Raw genomic sequence first — 8,113 nt, 5'->3', positions numbered from 1 at the left:
AGTAGTGACCGACGAATTGGGATATCGCTTAGAGAGCCCTATCAGCTTCGTGTAAACTAAAACAAGCCAATGGAATTGGCGTGCGATATTTGCATAATGCGCACCGCCCCCGACAGGTGTATATAAATAGGAAGCGGATGCAATCGCACTCTGTCTTTCGCTTCGGAGCCATACACTGGTGTCCTGCTTTAGAAGACTTTCTTTTTTCTTCAAAAAAAACTAAAACTGCCTCAGAAGAGGATTGACAGCGAGCTGTTGGTGTTGGTGTGAAGGCACTTCAGCGAGGTCGCGAGCTTCCGAGGAGCCGAGCTATAAGCTCTCAACTGCTGTTTTAACAACAACACCCTAAGAGTGTGTGTGGTGTTGCGATTTGGGCTGGTTCCTCGGTGTGTCAGGGAGTGGTGTACCTGAGCACATCGCGTCACTCCCTGTGTGCTTCAGCACAAGTGAGCTGACCCTTCCCCTTCTAAAAGAGCTTTACAGACGAACCCTGACAGTATGTCATTTCGTCTGTGCGTTACTGGGTGCGGTCGTTCCCTGGTCCCTGCTGATGGGCACAATCGCTGCATCTCGTGCTTGGGCGTTCAGCACGCTGAAGCAGCTTTTGTGGATGGTTCATGTTCCCATTGCGGGAATATGACTATCGCGGTGCTGAGGTCTAGACTCTCCTTCCTGAAATCTCAGGAAGCGGGGGTCCCCTCCCCTATGCCCCGTTCGACCGCTTTTTTCCGGCCCGGGCCGGAATGACGGTTCGGCGGTGTATAGGAAGGGTGACCTGAGGATTACGGACAGGGCTTCCCCGCCGAGCGGAAACGCTCCACGGGCCCCTGCCGCCTCATCAGCACCGCAACCCATCGTGCCACCGTTGGTTTCCGCTGGGCCCTCTACGGACTGTCCAGCCGTTACCTTTGGTGCGCCGGCAGCGGATCAGATGTCGATCTCTGCATCGGAAGGTGAGCCAGAGTCCTCGGGGGGAGGAAGATCCGGATGCACTCCCGCCCTCCGGGGCGGTAGCGTTGCCCGAATCGGATCCCGAGCTGACGGCTGTGCTTTCCCGGGCCGCCTTGTGTGTCGGGCTCGAGTGGAACCCTCCACCCTGTCCCGGCCCATCTCGGTTGGATGATTGGTACTTGGGGGGAGGGTCGCACTGGTCAGGTCCAGCGTCCCGCCCCAATGCCATTCTTCCCGGAAGTGCACGGTGAGGTGACCAGGTCTTGGCAAACACCGTATAGTGTTCGTGCGAGGTCTGGTCCCTCGTCCGCCTTCACCTCCCTGGACGGTGGGGAAGCCAGGGGGTACGCGAGGATCCCGCCAGTCGAGCGGTCCGTTGCGATGCAATTGTGTCCAACGGCCACTGGCTGGCGTGGTGAGCCGCGCCTCCCGTCCCGGGCCTGTAAGTTCTCAGCCGGTCTGACTGAGAAGGCTTACAGCTCCTGTGGGGAGGCTGCCTCCGCCCTGCACGCGATGGCCCTTTTGCAGGTGTACCAGGCAAAAGCGCTGTCGGAGATGCCCCAGGAAGGGCCTGACCAACAACTGCTTGGGGAGCTGCGCGCTGCCACTGACCTCGCCCTCCGGGCGACGAAGGTGACAGCACGCGCTGTTGGTCACGCGATGTCTACCCTGGTAGTCCAGCAACGCCATCTCTGGCTGACCCTGGCGGACATGCGGGAGGCCGACAAACAACGGTTCCTGAATTCCCCCGTGTCCCGGTCGGCCTTTTCGGCGACGCAGTGGAGAGCTTCGCCCAACAGTTCTCCGCTGCACAGAAGCAGGCCGAGGCCATCAAACATGTCATGCCACGGCGGTCCGCTGCTGCCTCCACCCAGCCGCCCGTGGCTCAGCCTCAGCCTGCTCGTCGCCGAGGGCGCCCGCCTGCGTCGTCCTCCGCCCCTGCTAAGTCGGCAAAGCAGCAGCCTACACCAGCCAGACAGCAGGGTGCCGGTCACGGGCGCGGTGCCCAGCCCGTCTCAGCCAAGCCAGGTGGCAAACGAAAGAAAAAGTCACGGCCCTGAGACGGGCAACCTGGAGGGGAAGGTTCTTGCTCTTCGGGAGAGTTTTCCACCTTCTCTCCCACCCCCGGAGGAGGGCCGGGGGGAATTTGTGATGTCTGTCCATCTACCGCCGCTGGCTCCCCGGAGTCCAGCGGTACCCACCTTTTCACAAAAAGAGCAGTTTCCTCAAACTCCAGGTCACAACAGGGTGCATCTGCCAGTGTGCCAGGCCCCGCCTCGCCGCTCGCAGCCCCCTCCCATTCCGCCAGCAGGTGGCAGTGTGGTGGTGCAGGCCGCGTCCCGTGCGCCGTCTGCCCCACGCACTGCTGCCTCGCAGAGTCCGACCACACTCCGGGCCGCTCCCATGCCGTCCGAGTCGGGTCCCACTCTGCCTTGCTGCCCCACCCCCGGTGCGTCTGTGGTGCCTTTGGTCCCGCTGGCTCGGAGTCTGGAGGCGTGGATCACGCTTCCCAGCCCGTCCCGCTGGCTCATTCGCACTATGGCGAAGGAGATCGAGCCGGTCCCTCCAGCCGATATGAAGTCGGGGTTCTACAGCCCCTACTTCATTGTACCAAAAAAGGGCGGTGGGCTACGGCCAATCCTGGATCTGCGCGTCCTGAACCGGTATCTTCACAAGATGCCGTTCAAGATGCTCACGCAGAAAGCGCATTTTCGAATGCGTCCGTCCCCGGGATTGGTTTGCAGCAATCGACCTGAAGGACGCGTACTTTCATGTCTCGATTCTGCCTCGACACAGACCCTTCCTGCGGTTTGCGTTCGAGGGTCGGCATATCAGCATATCAGTACAAAGTCCTACCCTTCTGGCCCTCTCCTCTCGCGAGAGCAGCCGGTTGGGTCAGTTGTCGGGTCACCTCAGCCAGTTGCTTCAGGTCAACTGGGAAAAGAGCAAACTCGCCCCCGGGCAGAGGATCTCTTATCTCGGTCTCGAGCTAGACTCGGTCGCACGGACTGCACGTCTCACCGAGGCGCGCGTCCAGTCGGTGTTGAACTGCCTGAGCTCGCTCAAGCGCAGGACAGCGGTCCCACTGAAAGTTTTTCAGAGGCTCCTGGGGCATATGGCATCTGCAGCCACGGTCACGCCGCTCGGATTGCTTCCATATGAGACCGCTTCAACACTGGCTCCGCGGCCGGGTCCCGAGATGGGCGTGGACAGCGCGGCACGCTCCGTGTCCCCGTGACACCGACCTGCCGTCGCACCCTTCAGTCCGGTGGTCGGACCCTTCGTTCCTGCGGGCCGGAGTACCCCTCGAACAAGTGTCCAGGCATGCTGTGGTCTCCACAGATGCCTCTGCCACGGGATGGGGGGCCACGTACAACGGGCATGCAGTGGCGGGCCTTTGGACGGGGCCTCAGCTGCATTGGCATATCAATTGCCTCGAGTTGCTAGCAGTACGTCTTGCTCTGGCCCGCTTCAAGGAGCTGCTGTCAGGACAAAGCATGTACTGGTCCGCTCGGACAGCACTGCGGCCGTTGCGTACATCAACCATCAAGGTGGTCTACGCTCCCGTCGCATGTCGCAACTCGCCCGCCATCTCTTGTTGTGGAGTCAGAAGCATCTGAGGTCCCTTCGGGCCACTCATGTCCCAGGTGTGCTCAACCGTGCAGCCGACGAGCTGTCACGGCAGCCTCCACTTGCGGGCGAGTGGCGGCTCCACCCCCAGGCGGTTCAGCTGATTTGGCAGCATTTCGGCGAGGCCCAGGTAGACTTGTTTCCCTCCCTGGAAACTGCCCACTGCCAGTGGTTTTATTCCCTGACCGGCGGCACGCTCGGCTCGGATGCCCTGGCACACAGCTGGCCCCAGGGTCTGCGCAAATATGCGTTTCCCCCAGTGAGCCTTCTCGCACAGACTCCTGTGCAAGGTCAGGGAGGACGGGGAGCAGGTTCTGTTAGTGGCTCCATACTGGCCCACTCGGACCTGGTTCTCAGACCTCATCCTCCTCGCGACAGCCCCTCCCTGGCCGATCCCTCTGAGGAAGGACCTCCTGACTCAGAGACGGGGCACCCTGTGGCACCCGCGTCCCGATCTGTGGAACCTCCACGTGTGGTCCCTGGACGGGATGCGGAGGTTCTGAGTGATCTCCCGCAAGCGGTCGTAGACACCATCACTTCCGCTAGAGCTCCTTCCACTAGGAGTCTCTATGCGCTGAAGTGGAACCTGTTCGTCGAATGGTGCGCCTCTCGCCGAGAGGACCCCCGATCATGCTCGGTCGGATCTGTGCTTTCCTTCCTGCAAGAAGGGTTGGAGCGAAGGCTGTCTCCCTCCACCCTTGAAGGTGTATGTTGCCGCTATCGCTGCACATCACCACGCAGTTGAGGGTAAGTCCCTGGGGAAACACGATCTGATCGTCAGGTTCCTGAGGGGGCAAGGAGACTGTTAAATCCTCCTCGCCCTTCCTCTGTACCCTCTTGGGATCTGACCCTGGTTCTCTCAGCTCTCCGGGGTCATCCCTTTGAGCCCTTGCGATCAGTCGACCTGAAAGATTAATGTCTCAAAAAGACTGTCCTTCTGGTTCGCATTGGCTTCCCTGAAGAGGGTAGGGGACCTGCATGCATTTTCGGTCGACGAAGCGTGCCTAGAATTCGGGCCCGGTGATTCTCACGTCATCCTGAGACCCCGGCCTGGATACGTGCCCAAGGTTCCTACCACTCCCTTCAGAGATCAGGTAGTGAACCTGCAAGCGCTGCCCTCGGAGGAGGCAGACCCAGCCCTAGCTTTGCTCTGTCCCGTCCGCGCTCTGCGTGTGTACGTGGACAGAACGCGAAGCTTCAGGACCTCAGATCAGCTCTTTGTCTGTTACGGAGGCCAGCAGAAGGGAAAGGCTGTCTCCAAGCAGAGGATGGCCCACTGGATAGTGGATGCCATCGCCTTGGCATACGAATCCCAGGGCGTGCCTTGCCCGCTCGGGTTGAGAGCCCACTCCACCAGAGGGGTGGCCTCTTCCTGGGCGCTGGCTCATGGCGCCTCGCTGACAGATATTCTGTAGAGCTGCGGGCTGGGCGACACCTAACACGTTCGCTAGGTTTTATAGCCTACGTGTAGAGCCGGTATCTTCACGTGTACTCGCTTCCACTAGTCGGTAGACGTGTTGTACCCACTCTAAGTGTCGGCTTGCAATGCCATTCCCGCCCTCTGGCCGGATACGTGCATATTTACTACTTCAGTCGTGTTCCCCGCTTGGTGAACCCTGTCGAGTTCCTCCGCCTCCCCCTTCGGCTCGGACATTGCGGAGTGTCTGATGCCAGGCCTACATCCGTCGCTGACGCTGTCTGTTGGCTGGGGCCCATATGTCGTGACTCCTCTACGTGAGCGGTCCCATATGTGTATTGTCCACGGGTCTAAACTCCCTACGGCGAGCCCGTGTCTTTCCCTTAGCAGAGCCAGCTCTGCTGTCACCTGTCAGATGAGTCTCCCCCTACCCAGGTGGAGCCATCCCAGGGACCCCATATGCGTACTGCCCCCCGGGCCAGTCCATATGTGTATTCTCCACGTAAACTCCTCCCCCATTGGGTAGGTAGTGGCCTCCGCAGCGTCCCTTACGGGTTCGCTTCCCCAGTGTAGTCTAGTTTACTTAGTGGGTATTCGGTAAGACAGCAGTAATCGACTCTCTCGGTGTAAGCTCGCCCCTTCACCGTTCCAGCTGGTGCTATGGGCAGGCCGAGCTTGCGCTGAGCACTGGAAGGGGTTTCGTAACTGTGGCGCTTTAGTTGGGATCCCAATTCGTCGGTCACTACTGACGTACGTCGAACGTGACCGACTGAAAGGGAACGTCTCGGTTACGTATGTAACCCTCGTTCCCTGAAGGAGGGAACGGAGACGTACGTCCCGTCGCCACAGTTCCTGTACCCTCGCTGTAGTGCGGACACCAGTTGTCTCCTCAGCGAAAAACAGAGTGCGATTGCATCCGCTTCCTATTTATATACACCTGTCGGGGGCGGTGCGCATTATGCAAATATCGCACGCCAATTCCATTGGCTTGTTTTAGTTTACACGAAGCTGATAGGGCTCTCTAAGCGATATCCCAATTTGTCGGTCACTACTGACGTACGTCTCCGTTCCCTCCTTCAGGGAACGAGGGTTACATACGTAACCGAGACGTTTTCATGAGCTGTATGCCAAAATCATCAGTATTAAAACAATAAAAGACCTGAAATATTTCAGTTGGTGTGCAATGAATCTAAAATATATGAAAGTTTAATTTTTATCATTACATTATGGAAAATAATGAACTTTATCACAATATGCTAATTATTTGAGAAGGACCTGTAGTAACTTAGCTGCACTCACTATTCTGTAGGGTTTATCTGATAATCCTGTGTTCATTTTGTTAATTGCTTGTAATATTCTGACAATTTTAGTTTTAAGTAGATTTTATGTTTACCTAATTCTATAATATTCTTACTTATTCTTACTTAAAAATATAATATTGTAATATTTTGCATTACAATTAAAAAATATACAGTTATACAGTTATCTTTAGTTACAGATATCAGTCATTAATTTCTCCATTAGTCCATGGTGACAAAACAACTTTTTAGCAGCTTTCTGTTCTGGTAAGAATAGCTGGTTTATTCTTTGATGCAGCAATTCAGTTTCATTTTGATGCAGTTGATTCTAAAAACTTCAACTTTCCATGAAAGGAAACTATCCCACCACCACACACACAAAAACACATCTTCACACAAATGTTCACAGCAAAAGCATTACACATTCAGTTAATGAAGAGATTGTGAACAGTAGAATGATCTTGACAGATATTTATTAATTACATTTATTTTGAACAAAACCACAACTAGCTGCTCGCCAGCCATATGGACACTGACCCTTCACCCTGCAGGTTATGTTTAACCCATGAAGAATGAAATAAATATCTTGACAAAAATAATGATCATGTGTCAAATTATTAAAGTGTCCTAGCTGATAATCACTGGTAATTTGTTGTTAATAAAATTTTGTTTTATTTAAGGTTTGTCAAGGCAGGATATTGCAGCACAAAACCCTGAAGTGTGTCAAACACAACACATACTCAAAAACAACCGCTACATGACTGGTTTAAAACAAATTAAAAAGCAAGTAAAATAAAATAATTCAGACATAATAATAATATCATTAATTTCTGTGAGGTAATACAGCACAAATACACAGGGAAAAAAAAAATCAGAAATAGTGTTCATACAAACACCTAAAATTTATTTGTAAAGCAATTTAAGAGCACGTGGGACAAAAGAAAGTTCATGTCTTTTGTTTTACTCCTGGGCTTGGCAAATTTTTCTGCACTGCAGTAGGTGTTGGGGCCACAGACAGGAAACAATGAAGTGGTGATGAACTGTCCTTAAAGGGGACCTATTATGCAAAATTCACTTTTGCATGGTGTTTGGACATAGATGTGTGATGGCAGTGTGTTTACACAACCACCCTATAGTGATAAAAATCCACCCACCCACCCCTTTTTTTTTAATCCCTATAAATCATAAGCAGTGTCTCAGAACAAGCCATTTCCAGATCCCTGGCAATGTGATGTCACATTAGCCACAGGCCCCGCCCACGAATGTTGACAGACACTGCCGTTTTAACATAGAACTGCCCTGAGTGAGTTTGTACACAGTCCGCCATTGCTGCACTGATGAGAGTTTTTGGTGTTCTGTAGCTGGATGGATTAATCCACATAGCTCTCTCCATTTAATCCCGAAATCTGAGCCACTGAAGACGAGGTGGATTAATTTTGTTTGCGAAGAAAACACTCCCTCAACTCTACCGAAATGTGTTAATGTCTGCGCGAATCATTTCACACCGGACTTCTTTGTGAATGAATGTCAATACAAAGGGACAATACAAAACAGAGACTGTGCTAAAAATGTGTTACTCAAGGATAAATCAGTAAACTGTTTGTGATCCAGCTTACAGCCTCCATAGTGATACTAGATACGGCAGTAATGAAGGTGAGAGCACTTTATTACAGTTCATCTGAGTTGATTTACAGATATATGTGGCCTTATGTGTTTGTATTGTGTATGTGGATGTGCAAATGTATTGTTTAGCACTATGTGAAGCGACCTTGAGCTATGGAAAGGCGCTATAAAAATAAAACTTCTTCTTCTTCTA

Source organism: Megalobrama amblycephala, linkage group LG17, assembly GCF_018812025.1.
Source record: "Megalobrama amblycephala isolate DHTTF-2021 linkage group LG17, ASM1881202v1, whole genome shotgun sequence".
NCBI lineage: Eukaryota > Metazoa > Chordata > Actinopteri > Cypriniformes > Xenocyprididae > Megalobrama > Megalobrama amblycephala.
The sequence above is the reverse complement of the archived record's forward strand: the minus strand, read 5'-3'. Positions refer to the sequence as shown.